Here is a 19474-nt window from a genome sequence, read left to right as displayed (position 1 = left end):
ATCTAGGAGCAATCATGAAGCTGAATGCCAAGTTATTTGTTACTGAGACTTGGGAGGATGAACCCCCCTTGTTCACCAATGAACTGAATGCATTAATGAGGCAGACATTACCTCAGAAGAAACCGGATCCCAAAAAATTCTTCATACCTTGTACCATAGGCACCATGACCTTTGAGAAGGCTCTGTGTGACCTGGGGTCAGGGATAAACCTCATGCCCCTCTCTGTAATGGAGAAACTGGGAATCTTTGAGGTACAAGCTGCAAGAATCTCACTAGAGATGGCAGACAAACCAATGAAACAGGCTTATGGACTAGTAGAGGACGTGCTAGTAAAGGTTGAAGGCCTTTACATCCCTGCTGATTTCATAATCCTAGACACTGGGAAGGATGAGGATGAATCCATCATCCTTGGCAGACCCTTCCTAGCCACATCAAAAGCTGTGATTGATGTTGACAGAGGAGAGTTGGTCCTTCAGTTGAATAAGGACTACCTTGTATTCAAGACTCAAGGTTCTCCTTCTGTAACCATGGAGAGGAAGCATGAAAAGCTTCTCTCAATACAGAGTCAAATAAAACCCTCACATTCAAACTCTAAGTTTGGTGTTGGGAGGCCACAACCAAACTCTAAGTTTGGTGTTGAGAGGCCCCAACCCTGCTCTGATTATCTGTGAGGCTCCATGAGAGCTCACTGTCAAGCTATTGACATTAAAGAAGCGCTTATTGGGAGGCAACCTAATGTTATTTAATTATATCTATTTATTTTCCATTGTTATTTTATGCTTTCTATAGGTTGATGATCATATGAAGTCACAAAAACAACTGAAAAATCAAAAACAGAATGAAAAATAGCATTAAAAATAGCTCACCCTAGAGGAAGAGCTTACTGGCATTTAAACGCCAGTAAAAAGCATCAGACTGGCGTTTAACGCCAGAAAGAAGCATCAAGCTGGCATTAAACGCCAGAAACAAGCTACAGTCAGGCATTTAACGCCAGAAACAGGCTACAGCTTGGCGTTTAACGCCAGAAACAAGCAGCAGTCTGGCGTTAAACGCCAGGATTGCATTCTAAGGGCGTTTACACGCCTAAATGGAGCAGGGATGATAAGTCCTTGACCCCTCAGAATCTGTGGACCCCACAAGATCCCCACCTACCCCACCTCTCTCTCTCTTTTTCATACCTTTTTATAACACTCTTCCCCAAATATCCTTCACCAATCACCTTATTCACTCTCCCCCAAAACCCCATCTACCTTCAAATTCAAAATCCTTTTCCTCCCAAACCCAACCCTAATACATGAAACCTAACCCTCCCCCCACCCCTATATAAACTCCTCACCACTCCTTCATTTTCACACATTACAACCAATACTTATACCCCTTGGCCGAACCACATATCTCCCTTCACCTCTTCCATTTTCTTCTTCTTCTACTACTTTCTTTCTTCTATTGCTCGAAGACGAGCAAACCTTTTAAGTTTGGTGTGGTAAAAGCATTGCTTTTTATTTTTCCATAACCATTAATGGCACCTAAGGCCAGAGAAACCTCAAGAAAGAGGAAAGAGAAGGCAATTGCTTCCACCTCTAAGTCATGGGAGATGGAAAGATTCATTTCAAAGGTCCATCAAGACCATTTCTATGAAGTTGTGGCCAAGAAGAAGGTGATCCCTGAGGTCCCTTTCAAGCTCAAAAAGGGTGAATATCCGGAGATCCAACAAGAGATTAGAAGAAGAGGATGGGAAGTTCTCTCCAATCCTATTCAACAAGTCAGGATCTTAATGCTTCAAGAGTTCTATGCAAACACATGGATCACTAGGAACCATGATCAAAGTATGAACCCGAATCCAAAGAATTGGCTTACAATGGTTCGGGGAAATACTTAGATTTCAATCCGAAAAATGTAAGGTTGGCGTTCAACTTGCCAATGATGCAAGAAAACGCACGCCCCTACACTAAAAGGGTCAACTTTGATCAAAGGTTAGACCAAGTCCTCATGGACATATGTGAGGAAGGAGCTCAGTGGAAAAGAGACTCAAGAGGCAACCCGGTTTAATTGAGAAGATCGGACCTTAAGCCTGTGGCTAGAGGATGGTTGGAGTTCATCCAACGCTCTATCATTCCTACTAGCAACCGATCCGAAGTAACTTTGGATCGGGCCGTCATGATCCATAGTATCATGATTGGGGAGGAAGTGGAAGTTCATGAGATTATACCTCAAGAACTCTACAAGGTGGCTGACAAGTCTTCCACATTGGCAAGGTTTGTCTTTCCTCACCTCATTTGTCACCTCTGCAATTCAGCAGGAATTGACATAGAGGAAGACACCTTCATTGATGAGGACAAGGCTATCACTAAGAAGAGGATGGAACAAACAAGAGAGCCCATTCATGGACCTCAACAAAAGCATGAGGAAATTCCTTATCATGAAATCTCTGAGATGCCTCAAGGGATGCATTTTCCTCTACAAAACTATTGGGAGCAAACCAACACCTCCCTAGGAGAATTGAGTTCCAACATGGGATAACTAAGGGTGGAGCACCAAGATCATTCTATCCTCCTTCATGAAATTAGAGAAGACCAAAGAGCCATGAGGGAGGAGCAACAAAGGCAAGAAAGAGACATTGAGGAGCTCAAGCACTCCATAAGATCTTCAAGAGGAAGGAGACGCCACCCTCATTAAGGTGGACCCGTTCCTTAATCTCCTTGTCTATTTAATTTTTTTTTATGTTTTTTGTTTACTATACTCTGTGTTTTATTTATGTTTGTGTCTTTATTACATGATCATTAGTGTCTAGTGTCTATGTCTTAAAGCTATGAATGTCCTATGAATCCATCACCTTTCTTAAATGAAAAATTTTTTAATCACAAAAGAACAAAAAGTACATGAATTTCGAATTCATCCTTGAGATTAGTTTAATTATTTTGATGTGATGATAATACTTTCTGCTTTCTGAATGAATGCTTGAATAGTGCATATTTTTGATAGTGAAGTTTATGAATATTAAAATTGTTGGCTCTTGAAAGAATAAAGAAAAATGAGAAATGTTATTGATAATATGAAAAATCATAAAATTGATTCTTGAAGCAAGAAAAAGCAGTGAAAAACAAAGCTTGCGGAAAAAAAATGGCGAAACAAAAAGAAAATAAAAGAAAAAAAAGAAAGAAAGAAAAAGAAAAAGCAAGCTGAAAAAGCCAAGAGCTTTTTAAACCAAAAGGCAAGAGAAAAAAGCTAGTAACCCTTTAAACTAAAAGGCAAGGGTAAAAAGGATCCAAGGCTTTGAGCATTAATGGATAGGAGGGCCCAAAGAAATAAAATTCTGGCCTAAGCGGCTAAACCAAGCAGTCCCTAAACCATGTGCTTGTGGCGTGAAGGTGTCAAGAGAAAAGCTTGAGACTGAGCGGTTAAAGTCGTGATCTAAAGCAAAAAGAGTGTGCTTAAGAACCCTGGACACCTCTAACTGGGGATTCTAGCAAAGCTGAGTCACAATCTGAAAAGGTTCATCCAGCTATGTGTCTGTTGCATTTATGTATCCGGTGGTAATACTGGAAAACAAAGTGCTTAGGGCCACGACCAAGACTCATAAAAGTAGCTGTGTTCAAGAATCAACATACTGAACTAGGAGAATCAATAACACTATCTAAATTCTGAGTTCCTATAGATGCCAATCATTCTTAACTTCAAAGGATAAAGTGAGATGCCAAAACTGTTCAGAGGTAAAAAGCTACTAGTCCCGCTCATCTAATTGGAGCTAAGTTTCATTGATATTTTGGAATTTATAGTATATTCTCTTCTTTTTATCCTATTTGATTTTCAGTTGCTTGGGGACAAGAAACAATTTAAGTTTGGTGTTGTGATGAGTGGATAATTTATACGCTTTTTGGCATTGTTTTTAGGTAGTTTTTAGTATGTTTTAGTTACTTTTTATTATATTTTTATTAGTTTTTAAGCAAAATTCACATTTCTGGACTTTACTATGAGTTTGTGTGTTTTTCTGTGATTTCAGGTATTTTCTAGCTGAAATTGAGGGACTTGAGCAAAAATCTGATTCAGAGGGTGAAAAAGGACTGCAGATGCTGTTGGATTCAGACCTCCCTGCACTCGAAATGGATTCTTTGGAGCTAACGAAACCCAATTGGCGCGATCTTAATTTCGTTGGAAAGTAGACATCCTGGGCTTTCCAGCAATATATAATAGTCCATACTTTGCCCGAGTTTTGACAACTCAAACTGGCGTTCAAACGCCAATTTCTTGCCCTATTCTGAAGTTAAATGCCAGAAATAGGTTACAAACCAGAGTTAAACGCCACAAATAGGCTGCAACCTGGCGTTTAACTCCAAGAGAATTCTCTACACGTTAAGGCTTCAATGCTCAGCCCAAGCACACACCAAGTAGGCCCCGGAAGTGGATTTCTGCACTATCTGCACTTAGTTACTCATTTTCTGTAAACCCTAGTGACTAGTTTAGTATAAAAACTACTTTTAGAGACTTATTTTACATCTTTGGACGTTTAGCCCCTGATGCCAGGGCATCATGGCTAGTTTTATTAGCCATTTTTTATATGCTTTAGGTTGGTTTCATGCATTTTCTTAGGAAATAAGCAAGTATTTGGTTGAAAATGCATTCACACCATGATTCAAGCAAACATTGTGAATTTTGAATGATTTCATGAGAATTATGCATGAATTGAATGATAAAATGGATGATGCATGATCCCATGATTAAGAGCAAGACTTTGATGCACTTTGTTTGATTGATTTCAGGTAACAAGAAGCAGAGAAGAGCCACGTTAGTGGCTACGTTAGTGCCACTAACGTGGCCATTAACGTGGAAGAAAAGAGACGCCCCAACGTTAGTGAGAAAGTTAGTGGCATTAACTTTGAAGAAGGAGAGCATGGAACGTTAGTGGTAAAAGTAAACACCACTAACATTAGCGACGGGCAAGAAGACCCACGTTAGTCTCCAAGTTAGTTACATTAATGTGGGAACCAACATGGAAGGAAAGGGAAACGCCAACGTTAGTGGAAAAAGTGAATGCCACTAACGTTTGCGAAGGCTAGAAAATTAAATTGCATGAAAATTAAAGGGAGAGGGATAATTGCAATAAATTAAAGAGAACAGAAAATAAAAGTGCTGAATCTTAAAGAGCAAGAAGTTAAATGGCGGAAACTTAGAACGCAAGAAATGTAAATTACAGAATCTTAGAATGCAAGAAATGTAAATGGCTTGAATTGTAAATGGGTCAGGGATGTGGGATTGCAAGAATCAAACAAGGAAAAGTAAATTGCAACAAGCAGGGAAGTAAAAGATGAATTTAATTGCAGTAGATCTCGAACAGAAAATGTAAATTGCTTGAAGACGCATTCAACAGAGAAATGAAAATGAAAACTCCAGATCTCAGGACCCAAGAGACTAGATAACCAAGTATAGATCTCAATGCCTTCTAAGATCGAAATTCAGAATTCAATTGCAAGAAAAGTAAAGATCAAGTAGTAGAAGAAAGGAATGCAAAAATTGATTTCTCAAAAAGTGCAGTAAATAAAACAGAGAGATCTCAGGGTGAGATTGAAACAGAATTCCTTCAATTCTTCAACACCCAAGATGCAAACAAAGTGTTGATGTGTATTTTTGGAAAACGAATTCCTAACACACAAAACTCACCGGCAAGTGCACCGGGTCGCATCAAGTAATAAAACTCACGGGAGTGAGGTCGATCCCACAGGGATTGAAGGATTGAGCAATTTTGGTTTAGTGGTTGATTTAGTCAAGCGAATCAAGAGTTGATTTGAGTGGTTTGTAGTTGACAGAAGCTAAATTGCATGAAATTAAAAGGAAGAGGGACAATTGCAGTAAATTAAAGGGCAGAGAAGGTAAATGTGCTGAATCTTAAAGAGCAAGAAATTAAATGGCAGAAACTTAGAACGCAAGAAATGTAAATTACAGAATCTTAAAGTGCAAGAAATGTAAATGGCTTGAATTATAAAGGGAATTGGGAAGTGGATTTGTAGAATTTAAACAAGGAAAAGTAAATTGCATTAATCAGACAAGTAGAAGGTGACTTGAATTTAACCGGATCTAAAGCGGAAATGTAAATGAACTTGAAAAGCTCTAACCAGAGAATTTAAAATGCAAACTCCAGATCTCAGGACCCAAGAGACTAGATAACCGACTCTAGATCTCAACGCCTTCCTAGATCCAAATGTAGAATTCAATTGCAAGAAATAGAGAAAAGTAAATAGCAGAATGAGTAGAAGAAGAGATAATGAACAGAAATGTAAATTCAATTATGCAGTAAAGAAAACAGAGATATCTCAGGATGAGATTGAAACAGAATTCCTTCAATTCTCCAACCCAAGATCCAAGACAAATGTAATTGCAATTGAAAACAAGAAAACTAAGAGGAAGAGAATTCAATTCTCCTACTCCGAAACTCAGAAACTCAAAACAATTCAAAACCAAAAGCTCTCCAAAAACTACCAAGCAAAACTCAAAGGAAAGCTCCCCTAAAACTTAAATCCTAAGCTATTTATACACTTTCTTCAAATGGTCTTCAAGCCTTGAATTGGGCCTTTGCTCTTGATGGAATTGGGTTGATAAAGGCCTTGGTTGATTGCTCTTGGAGTTGGAGAAAGATCCATTGTGAACCGGGTTGTAAATCATAAAAGCTTGAGTAAAAGTTTGAGGCAAACTTTTACTCAAACTTTTTATACCAGCTGCCCTCCTTTTGCTGATATCCACGTTTGAGCTAAAGTTTGAGGTCAAACTTTTGCTCAAACATGGATCCCCTTGTGTACATGTGTGGCGCCAACGTTTGCCAAAAAGCTTGAGGCAAACGTTGGCGCAAGCTTTTCTCCTCCAGGGTGTGCAAGTGTGGCGCCAACGTTTGCCAAAAAGCATGAGGCAAACGTTGGCGCAAGCTTTTCTCCTCCAGGGTGTTGTTTTTGTGATGCCAACGTTTGCCAAAAAGTTTGAGGCAAACATTGGCTCAAGCTTTTTCCTCCAGGGTGTTTTTAATTCTTCCAAAAGTTTGAGCTAAAGTTTGAGGCAAACTTTGGCTCAAACTTTTTTCCTCTGGGATGTTTTCAACTCTTCCAAAAGTTTGAGGTAAAGTTTGAGGCAAACTTTGGCTCAAACTTTTTGTTCTCTCTTGCTCCTAGCCATTCTTTCTTCCTTCAACATTCTTCAAAACTCTTTTCACCTATCATCAATCAATCAAAACAATCAAAGCTATGCCCCAAATCATGAGATTGTGTTTCTTTCATAATATATGACAATTATAGCACAAAATCTCATGAAAGTGCATTAATTCATCCATGGTTGATTGAATCAAAGGAAACATGGAAATCTACCCAATTGGCTTGCTTATGGCTTAAGAAAGTGCATAAAATCAATTGAAAACAAAAGAAAAAGAATAGTGAAAATAGGCTAAGATGACTTGTCATCACAACACCAAACTTAAAGCTTGCTTGTCCCCAAGCAAGAAAAGAATTAATGAGAAGAAAGAATGAAATGGAAGAGGATGTTCATGCTAGCAGAGTATTATTGGTAGTTCATGGGGTTTTATGTGGATATGTAAACACTCACTTCTTATTGACTTTTAGGCCTAGAAAGTCTCCTTCAAGCATCAAGCAACACACTGCTATGACCTCTCATTATTCCTTTGTCCTTGACTATTATTTTTCTATAAGCTTTAGTTCAGTGTCATGTGTAACAAGTTCATTTCTTTCTTTATACTTGACACATTATTCGCTATAGACACTTGGCTCACATTCCTTCTTAAAACATTGATGCCCAGCACCTCTTTGGGTTACTAAATGCCTTGTAGTTAGGTTGCTCTTGATAGTGGACTTTCAGCTGATGATCCCGGGTTAGTTAACTCAAGTCACCAAGTGTTAATGCACTCCAAAGAACTTAATAATCCAAGCAGATCCTAGTACAAAGACACCACAGGCATATATTCTAAGGTTCAAGCTATTGGTGTCTAGCTTTGTTTCTTTTTATTTTCTTTTGTCTTGTTGCCACTTTTTGGCTTTTTCTTTTCTCTTTTTGTTTTTCTTTTTAACCAAGAACTTTTATTTGATTGAGATTCATAGACAGTAGGCCACTTTCTACTTAGAAGGAGACTGATGAGCGGATAATTTATACGCTTTTTGGCATTGTTTTTAGTATGTTTTTAGTAGGATCTAGTTACTTTTAGGGATGTTTTCATTAGTTTTTATGTTAAATTCACATTTCTGGACTTTACTATGAGCTTGTGTGTTTTTCTGTGATTTCAGGTATTTTCTGGCTGAAATTGAGGGACTTGAGCAAAAATCAGATTCAGAGGTTGAAAAAGGACTGCTGATGCTGTTGGATTCTGACCTCCCTGCACTCGAAAAGGCGCGCTTCCAATTGCGTTGGAAAGTAGACATCCAGGGCTTTCCAGCAATATATAATAGTCCATACTTTGGCCAAGAATAGATGACGTAAACTGGCGTTCAACGCCAGCCTTCTGCCCAAATCTGGCGTCCAGCGCCAGAAAAGGATCCAAAACCAGAGTTGAACGCCCAAACTGGCACAGAAACTGGCGTTCAACTCCACAAATGGCCTCTGCACGTGGAACACTTAAGCTCAGCCCAAACACACACCAAGTGGGCCCCGGAAGTGGATTTATACATCAAATACTTACTCATGTAAACCCTAGTAGCTAGTTTATTATAAATAGGACCTCTTACTATTGTATTAGGCATCTTTGGTCTCAGTTTTAATCCATTGTTCATCTTAGGAGACTATTGATCTCGTTTAGGGGGCTGGCCATCTCGGCCATGCCTGGACCTTCACTTATGTATTTTCATACGGTAGAGTTTCTACACTCCATAGATTAAGGTGTGGAGCTCTGCTGTCCCTCAAAGATTAATGCAAAGTACTACTGTTTTCTATTCAATTCTTCTTATTTCTCTTCTAAGATATCCATTCGCACCCAAGAACGTGATGAAGGTGATGATTATGTGTGACGCTCATCATCCTTCTCCCTTATGAACGCGTGCCTGACAAACACTTCTGTTCTACATGAAATAAGCTAGAATGAGTATCTCTTAGATCTCCTAACCGGAATCTTCGTGGCGTAAGCTAGAATGATGGCGGCATTCAAGAGAATCCGGAAGGTCTAAACCTTGTCTGTGGTATTCCGAGTAGGATTCAATGATTGAATGACTGTGACGAGCTTCAAACTCGCGATTGTTGGGCGTTAGTGACAGACGCAAAAGGAGGGTGAATCCTATTCCAGCATGATCGGGAACCGACAGATGAATAGCCGTGCCGTGACAGGGTGCGTGAGCATATTATTTACTGAGAGGAGGGGATGTAGCCACTGACAACGGTGATGCCCTTGCATAAAGCCAGCCATGGAAAGGAGTAAGACAGATTGGATGAAGATAGCAGGAAAGCAGAGGTTCAGAGGAACGAAAAGCATCTCCATTCGCTTATCTGAAATTCCTACCAATGATTTACATAAGTATCTCTATCTCTATTTTATTATATCATATCCGAAAACACCATTATCACTTTATATCTGCCTGACTGAGATTTACAAGGTGACCATAGCTTGCTTCATACCAACAATCTCCGTGGGATTCGACCCTTACTCACGTAAGGTATTACTTGGACGACCCAGTGCACTTGCTGGTTAGTTGTATCGAAGTTGTGACAATTATGAATTAAGATCAAAGCACCAAGCTTTGGAGCCATTACCAGGGATTGTTCGAGCCTGGACATCACAATTTCGTGCACCAAGTTTTTGGCGCCGTTGCCGGGGACTTAATTGTTCCTGTTTGGCGCCAATAATCATCTGAGATCCCAATCCCGGCAACAACATCAAGTTTTTGGCGCCGTTGCCGGGGATTGTTTGTGTTTGGACAACTGACGGTTCATCTTGTTGCTCAGATTAGGTAATTTTCTTTTCGTTTTTTCAAAAAAATCTTTCAAAAATATTTTCAAAAATCTCTCATATGTTTTCGAAAAAAATTAAATAAAAATGTTTTCAAAAATTTTATTCAAGATTTTTAAGAATGAATTCTAGTGTTTCATGAAGCATGTGAAGCCTGGCTGGCTGTAAAGCCATGTCTAAATTCTTTTGGACTGAGGCTTCCAAACCATCAGAGGTAAGTTACATACTTGATAAATGATGAGCAGCAATTTGTTATCAAGATCAATATACTCTGGTGTTAAATGCTAAAGCTTGGCTGGCCATTGGCCATGTCTAGTGTTTTGGACTGGAGCTTTCATTGAAAGCTTGGCTGGCTAGTGAGCCATGTCTAATTCCTGGACTGAAGCTTTAAACTAAGAATGCAAGATTCTTGGAATTCATATTAAAAATTTTGGAATCCTTATTTTTTCTTTTTCATATAATTTTCGAAAAAAATCCAAAAAAATTAGAAAATCATAAAAACCAAAAATATTTTCTGTTTCTTGTTTGAGTCTTGAGTCATGTTATAAGTTTGGTGTCAATTGCATATGCATCTTACATTTTTTCGAAAATTTTATGCATTCATGGTGTTCTTCATGATCTTGAAGTTGTTCTTGGTAAGTCTTCTTGTTTGATCTTGATGATTTTTTGTTTTGTGTCTTTTCATGTTTATCATATGCATTCTTGAATTCTTAGTGCGTAAGCATTAAAGAATTCTAAGTTTGGTGTCTTGCATGTTTTCTTTGCATTAAAAATTTTTCAAAAATATGTTCTTGATGTTCACCATGACATTCAAAGTGTTCTTGGTGTTCATCTTGACATTCATAGCATTCTTGCATGCATTCATTGTTTTGATCTAAAAATTTCATGCATTGCATATTTTTCATGTTTTTCATAAAAATTTCAAAAATAAAAAAAAATATCTTTCCCTTTTTCTCTCATCAAATTCGAAAATTTGGATTGACTTTTTCAAAAATTTTTAAAATCAAATTGTTTCTCATGAGTCAAATCAAATTTTCAATTTGAAAATCTTATCTTTTTCAAAATCTTTTTCAAAAATCAAATCTTTTTCAAAATTCTTAGTTATTTTCGAAAATTCCAAAAATATTTTTCAAAAATCTTTTTCTTATTTTTATACCAAATTTTCGAAAATAACATAATCAATTAATGTTTTGATTCAAAAATTTGAAGTTTGCTACTTGCTTGTTAAGAAAGATTCAAACTTTAAGTTCTAGAATCATATCTTGTGATTTCTTATGAATCAAGTCATTAATTGTGATTTTAAAAATCAAATCTTTTTCAAAAACTAATTTCAATTATATCTTTTCAAAAATATCTTCTCATCTTATCTTTTTCAAAAATATCTTTTCAAAATATCTTTCCTAACCTCCTAACTTCCTATCTTTTCAAAATTTGTTTCAACTAACTAACTAACTTTTTGTTTGTTTCTTAACTTTTTCAAAACTACCTAACTAACTCTCTCTCTCTAATTTTCGAAAATATCTTCCCTCTTTTTCAAAAATTTCTTTTTTATTAACTAATTATTTTTATTTTTAATTTTTAAAACTTAATTTTCGAAAATTACTAACATTTTTTCAAAAACCATTTTTCAAAAATCACTAACTCTTTTTCAAAATAATTTTCGAAAATTATCCCTCCCCCATCTCATTCTATTTATTCATTCATATCCTAACATCTCATCTCACATCTCTTCCATCCGTACAGTTGTGTTTCTTCCTTTACATCACATTCTTTGTCTCCCCCTCTTTTCTTCCACTCACAAAGGGATCCCTATACTGTGGTATAAAGGATCTCTATTATTATTATTATTTTTCTGTGCCTTCTTCTTTGTCATATGAGCAGGAGCAAGGATAAGAACATTCTTGTGGAAGCAGATCCAGAACCTGAAAGGACTCTGAAGAGAAAATTAAGAGAAGCTAAAATACAACAATCCAGAAATAACCTTTCAGAAATTTTCGAACAGACAGAGGAGATGGCAGCCAAAAATAATAATAATAATGTAAGGAAGATGCTTGGTGACTTTACTGCACCTAATTCCAATTTACATGGAAGAAGCATCTCCATTCCTGCCATTGGAGCAAACAACTTTGAGCTGAAACCTCAATTAGTTTCTCTAATGCAGCAGAACTGCAAGTTTCATGGACTTCTAGCTGAAGATTCTTTTCAGTTCTTAACTGAATTCTTGTAGAAATGTGATACTGTTAAGACTAATGGAGTAGATCCTGAAGTCTACAGGCTCATGCTTTTCCCTTTTGCTGTAAGAGACAGAGCTAGATTATGGTTGGATTCTCAACCCAAAGACAGCCTGAACTCTTGGGATAAGCTGGTCACGGCTTTCTTAGCCAAGTACTTTCCTCCTCAAAAGCTGAGCAAGCTTAGAGCTGATGTTCAAACCTTCAGACAGAAAGAAGGTGAATCTCTCTATGAAGCTTGGGAAAGATACAAACAGTTGACCAAAAAGTGTCCTTCTGACATGCTTTCAGAATGGACCATCCTGGATATATTCTATGATGGGTTATCTGAGCTATCAAAGATGTCACTGGACACTTCTGCAGGTGGATCCATTTACCTAAAGAAAACGCCTGCAGAAGCTCAAGAACTCATTGACATGGTTGCTAATAACCAGTTCATGTACACTTCTGAAAGGAATCCTGTGAGCAATGGGACGCCTATGAAGAAGGGAGTTCTTGAGGTTGATACTCTGAATGCCATATTGGCTCAGAATAAAATATTGACTCAGCAAGTCAATATGATCTTTCAGAGTCTGCATGGAATGCAAGCTGCATCCAACAGTACTCAAGAGGCTTCTTCTGAAGAAGAAGCTTATGATCCTGAGAACCCTGCAATAGCAGAGGTAAATTACTTAGGTGAACCTTATGGAAACACCTATAACTCAACATGGAGAAATCATCCAAATTTCTCATGGAAGGATCAAAAGCCTCAATAAGGCTTTAATAATGGTGGAAGAAACAGGTTTAGCAATAGCAAGCCTTTTCCATCATCAACTCAGCAACAGACAGAGAACTCTGAACAAAATGCTTCTAATTTAGCAAATCTAGTCTCTGATCTATCTAAGGCCACTGTAAGTTTCATGAATGAAACAAGGTCTTCCATTAGAAATCTGGAAGCACAAGTGGGCCAGCTGAGTAAAAGGATCACTGAAATCCCTCCTAGTACTCTCCCAAGCAATACAGAAGAGAATCCAAAAGAAGAGTGCAAGGCCATTGACATAAGCGCCATGGCCGAACCTGTGAGGAGAGGAGAGGACGTGAATCCCAAGGAGGAAGACCTCCTGGGACGTCCAGTGGTCAATAAGGAGCTTCCCTCTGAGGAACCAAAGGACTCTGGGGCCCATCTAGAGACCATAGAGATTCCATTGACCCTCCTTATGCCCTTCATGAGCTCTGATGAGTATTCCTCTTCTGAAGAGAATGAGGATGTCACTGAAGAGCAAACTGCCAAGTTTCTTGGTGCAATCATGAAGCTGAATGCCAAATTGTTTGGCATTGATACTTGGGAAGTTGAACCTCCCTTGTTCGTCAATGAACTAAGTGATCTGGATCAACTGACATTGCCTCAGAAGAGACAGGATCCTGGAAAGTTCATAATACCCTGTACCATAGGCACCATGATCTTTAATGCTCTGTGTGACCTTGGTTCAGGAATAAACCTCATGCCCCTCTCTGTAGTAGAGAAACTGGGAATCTATGGGGTACAAGCTGCTAAAATCTCATTAGAGATGGCAGACAGCTCAAGAAGACAGGCTTATGGACAAGTAGAAGATGTATTAGTAAAGGTTGAGGGCCTTTACATACCTACTGATTTCATAGTCCTGGATACTGGAAAGGAAGAGGATGAATCCATCATCCTAGGAAGACCTTTCCTGGCCACAGCAAGAGCTGTGATTGATGTTGACAGAGGTGAAATAGTCCTTCAATGGAATGAGAACTCCCTTGTATTCAAAACTCAAGGATCTCCCTCTGCAACCATGGAGAGGAAGCTTGAAAAGCTTCTCTCAAAGCAGAGTCAACCAGAGCCCCCACAGTCAAACTCTAAGCTTGGTGTTGGGAGGCCACAACCAAACTCTAAGTTTGGTGTTGAACTCCCATATCCAAACTCTAAGTTTGGTGTTGGAGAGTCTCAACAAAGCTCCGCACATCTGTGAGGCTCCATGAGAGCCCACTGTCAAGCTATTGACATTAAAGAAGCGCTTGTTGGGAGGTAACCCAATATTTATCCAATTCTTATTTTTATTGTTTTTCATGTTTTCTTAAGTTCATGATCATGTGGAGTCACAAAATAAATAGAAAAATTGAAAACGGAATCAAAAACAGCAGAAGAAAAATCACACCCTGAAGGAGCATCTGTCTGGCGTTCAGCGCCAGAACGGAGCATGGTTCTGGCGCTGAACGCCCAAAATGGGCAGCTTCTGGGCGCTGAACGCCAGAACAGACATGGTTCTGGCGTTCAACGCCAGAAATGGCACACAAATGGGCGTTGAACGCCCAAAATGGCCACCAACCTGGCGCTGAACGCCCAGAGTTGGGTACAAAGGCATTTTTACATGCTTAATGGGTGCAGGGATGTAAATACTTGAAAACCTCAGGATCTGTGGACCCCATAGGATCCACTCAGGATCTGTGGACCCCACATGATCCACTCAGGATCTGTGGACCCCACAGGATCCCCACTTACCTCCACTCACTTCTTCTCACCACTCTCTTTCACACAACCCCATAAACACTCTTACCCAAAAACCCTTCACCAATCACCTCAAACTCTCTTCCCCATCACCTCTTCACCACTCACATCCATCCACTCTTCCCGATAAACCTACCTTATAAACTCTACCTACCTTCAAAATTCAAAACCAATTTCCCACCCAAACCCACCCATATGGCCGAACCTTAACCCCCCCTCACTTCCCTATATAAAGCCATCCATTCTTCTTCAAATTCACACAACACACCCCTCTACACTCCTCTTGGCCGAAACCACATCTCCCTCTCCCTCTCCATATTTCTTCTTCTTCTTCTTCTATTCTTTTGTTTATTGCTCGAGGGCGAGCAATATTCTAAGTTTGGTGTGGTAAAAGCATAGCTTTTTTGTTTTTCCATTACCATTGATGGCACCCAAGATCGGAGAATCCTCTAGAAGAGGGAAAGGGAAGACAAGAGCTTCCACATCCGAGTCATGGGAGATGGAAAGGTTCATCTCCAAAGCCCATCAAGACCACTTCTATGATGTTGTGGCCAAGAAGAAGGTGATCCCTGAGGTCCCTTTTAAACTCAAAAGAAATGAGTATCCGGAGATCCGACATGAAATTCAAAGAAGAGGTTGGGAAGTTCTAACAAATCCCATCCAACAAGTCGGCATCCTAATGGTTCAAGAGTTCTATGCCAATGCATGGATCACCAAGAACCATGATCAAAGTAAGAACCCGGATCCAAAGAACTATGTTACAATGGTTCGGGGGAAATACTTAGATTTTAGTCCGGAAAATGTGAGGTTGGCGTTCAACTTGCCATACATGGAAGAGAACGCACGCCCCTACACAAGGAGAGTCAACTTTGATCAAAGGTTGGACCAAGTCCTTATGGACATATGTGTAGAAGGAGCTCAATGGAAGATTGACTCCAAAGGCAAGCCGGTTCAACTAAGAAGATTGGACCTCAAGCCTATAGCTAGAGGATGGTTGGAGTTTATTCAATGCTCAATCATTCCCACTAGCAACCGGTCTGAAGTTACCATAGACCGGGCCATCATGATCCATAGCATCATGATTGGAGAAGAGGTGGAAGTTCATGAGATTATACCTCAAGAACTCTACAAGGTGGCTGACAAGTCCTCCACCATGGCAAGGTTAGCCTTTCCTCACCTCATTTGCCACCTATGCAATTCAGCTGGAATTGACATAGAGGGAGATATCCTCATTAAAGAGGAAAAGCCCATCACTAAGAAAAAGATGGAGCAAGCAAGAGAGCCCACTCATGGAGCTCAAGAGGCGTATGAAGCTCATCACCATGAGATTCCGGAAATGCCTCAAATGCACTTTCCTCCACAAAACTATTGGGAGCACATCAACACCTCCCTAGAAGAATTGAGTTCCAATATGGGACAACTAAGGGTGGAACATCAAGAGCACTCCATCATGCTTCATGAAATAAGAGAAGATCAAAAAGCAATGAGGGAGGAGCAACAAAGACAAGGAAGAGACATAGAAGAGCTCAAGGACATCATTGGTTCCTCAAGAAGGAAACGCCACCATCACTAAGGTGGATTCATTCCTTGTTTTTGCTTTCTCTATTTTTTGTTTTCTATGTTATGTGCTTATCTATGTTTGTGCCTTCATTACATGATCATTAGTAGTTAGTAACTTTGTCTTAAAGATATGAATGTCCTATGAATCCATCACCTCTCTTAAATGAAAAAATGTTTTAATTCAAAAGAACAAGAAGTACATGAGTTTCGAATTTATCCTTGAACTTAGTTTAATTATATTGATGTGGTGACAAAGCTTCTTGTTTTCTGAATGTATGCTTGAACAGTGCATATGTCTTTTGAAGTTGTTGTTTAAGAATGTTAAATATGTTGGCTCTTGAAAGAATGATGACTAGGAGACATGTTATTTGATAATCTGAAAAATCATAAAAATGATTCTTGAAGCAAGAAAAAGCAGCAAAGAACAAAGCTTGCAGAAAAAAAAAATAGGCGAAAAAAAAAAATAGGCGAAAAAAAAAATAGAAAGAAAAAGAAAAAGCAAGCAGAAAAAGCCAATAACCCTTAAAACCAAAAGGCAAGGGCAAATAAAAAGGATCCCAAGGCATTGAGCATCAATGGATAGGAGGGCCTAAAGGAATAAAATCCTGGTCTAAGCGGCTAAACCAAGCTGTCCCTAACCATGTGCTTGTGGCGTGTAGGTATCAAGTGAAAACTTGAGACTGAGCGGTTAAAGTCAAGGTCCAAAGCAAAAAAAAAAAAAAAAAAAAAAAGAAAAAGAGTGTGCTTAAGAACCCTGGACACCTCTAATTGGGGACTTTAGCAAAGTTGAGTCACAATCTGAAAAGGTTCACCCAATTATGTGTTTGTGGCATCTATGTATCCGGTGGTAATACTGGAAAACAAAGTGCTTAGGGCCACGGCCAAGACTCATAAAGAAGCTGTGTTCAAGAATCATCATACTAAACTAGGAGAGTCAATAACACTATTCGAAATCTGAAGTTCCTATAGATGCCAATCATTCTGAACCTCAATGGATAAAGTGAGATGCCAAAACTATTCAAGAGGCAAAAAGCTATAAGTCCCGCTCATTTGATTGGAGCTATGTTTCATTGATAGTTTGGAATTTATAGTATATTCTCTTCTTTTTATCCTATTTGATTTTCAGTTGCTTGGGGACAAGCAACAATTTAAGTTTGGTGTTGTGATGAGCGGATAATTTATACGCTTTTTGGCATTGTTTTTAGAATGTTTTTAGTAGGATCTAGTTACTTTTAGGGATGTTTTCATTAGTTTTTATGTTAAATTCACATTTCTGGACTTTACTATGAGTTTGTGTGTTTTTCTGTGATTTCAGGTATTTTCTGGCTGAAATTGAGGGACTTGAGCAAAAATCAGATTCAGAGGTTGAAAAAGGACTGCTGATGCTGTTGGATTCTGACCTCCCTGCACTCGAAAAGGCGCGCTTCCAATTGCGTTGGAAAGTAGACATCCAGGGCTTTCCAGCAATATATAATAGTCCATACTTTGGCCAAGAATAGATGATGTAAACTGGCGTTCAACGCCAGCCTTCTGCCCAAATCTGGCGTCCAGCGCCAGAAAAGGATCCAAAACCAGAGTTGAACGCCCAAACTGGCACAGAAACTGGCGTTCAACTCCACAAATGGCCTCTGCACGTGGAACACTTAAGCTCAGCCCAAACACACACCAAGTGGGCCCCGGAAGTGGATTTATACATCAAATACTTACTCATGTAAACCCTAGTAGCTAGTTTATTATAAATAGGACCTCTTACTATTGTATTAGGCATCTTTGGTCTCAGTTTTAATCCATTGTTCATCTTAGGAGACTATTGATCTCGTTTAGGGGGCTGGCCATCTCGGCCATGCCTGGACCTTCACTTATGTATTTTCATACGGTAGAGTTTCTACACTCCATAGATTAAGGTGTGGAGCTCTACTATCCCTCAAAGATTAATGCAAGGTACTACTGTTTTCTATTCAATTCTTCTTATTTCTCTTCTAAGATATCCATTTGCACCCAAGAACGTGATGAAGGTGATGATTATGTGTGACGCTCATCATCCTTCTCCCTTATGAACGCGTGCCTGACAAACACTTCTGTTCTACATGAAATAAGCTAGAATGAGTATCTCTTAGATCTCCTAATCGGAATCTTCGTGGCATAAGCTAGAATGATGGTGGCATTCAAGAGAATCCGGAAGGTCTAAACCTTGTCTGTGGTATTCCGAGTAGGATTCAATGATTGAATGACTGTGACGAGCTTCAAACTCGCGATTGTTGGGCGTTAGTGACAGACGCAAAAGGAGGGTGAATCCTATTCCAGCATGATCGGGAACCGACAGATGAATAGCCGTGCCGTGACAGGGTGCGTGAGCATATTATTCACTGAGAGGAGGGGATGTAGCCACTGACAACGGTGATGCCCTTGCATAAAGCCAGCCATGGAAAGGAGTAAGACAGATTGGATGAAGATAGCAGGAAAGCAGAGGTTCAGAGGAACGAAAAGCATCTCCATTCGCTTATCTGAAATTCCTACCAATGATTTACATAAGTATCTCTATCTCTATTTTATTATATCATATTCGAAAACACCATTATCACTTTATATCTGCCTGACTGAGATTTACAAGGTGACCATAGCTTGCTTCATACCAACAATCTCCGTGGGATTCGACCCTTACTCACGTAAGGTATTACTTGGACGACCCAGTGCACTTGCTGGTTAGTTGTATCGAAGTTGTGACAATTATGAATTAAGATCGAAGCACCAAGCTTTGGAGCCATTACCAGGGATTGTTCGAGCCTGGACATCACAATTTCGTGCACCAGAGACATCCTAGTTCTCTTATTCACTAAAAGTGAGCTATCATACAATCACACATACATACCACCACTTACTTTTATTGTACTTATATCTATCAGAGAACTATCTTACTTCACATTCAAACATTTCTATTATTGAATTAAAGATGCAGGGGACAAAGCATGCTTTTTGTTAAGTGAAAGTAAACACACAAGCACACACTTAGACTAGCTTACTTATTTTAAGAAAATTGATTCTACTTGTACTAGATGAACACTTTAGCAAGATATAAATCATGGCATCTCTCAACAGCTGAAGTTAAGTATAGATACAACCTAGTGGTTTGCAGTTCTTTTGTCCTTCTTTTTGTTGATCCCCTTTTGAGTCATGGTGCATTATGTCTTCAATTGGTGGTTAGTTCTTTGCATAATTCTCAAAAGTTGCTTGCTTCTCAAGCCCTTTGGTGACTGG

General features: G+C 39.1%; 1 non-coding gene across 1 annotated transcript; it reads right to left on the bottom strand.

The window, feature by feature from the left end:
* Positions 1-12329: 12329 nt before the first annotated feature.
* On the bottom strand, positions 12330-12437 carry LOC148564879 (small nucleolar RNA R71). The gene has a single exon (XR_015885086.1). It is a non-coding gene; the product is annotated as a small nucleolar RNA R71 (small nucleolar RNA).
* Between the last annotated feature and the right edge of the window lie 7037 nt (positions 12438-19474).

Source organism: Arachis ipaensis, chromosome B5, assembly GCF_059453495.1.
Source record: "Arachis ipaensis isolate K30076 ecotype BB chromosome B5, ASM5945349v1, whole genome shotgun sequence".
Lineage (NCBI taxonomy): Eukaryota > Viridiplantae > Streptophyta > Magnoliopsida > Fabales > Fabaceae > Arachis > Arachis ipaensis.
Note: the sequence above shows the minus strand (reverse complement) of the source record. Positions and strands in the feature narration are given on the sequence as shown.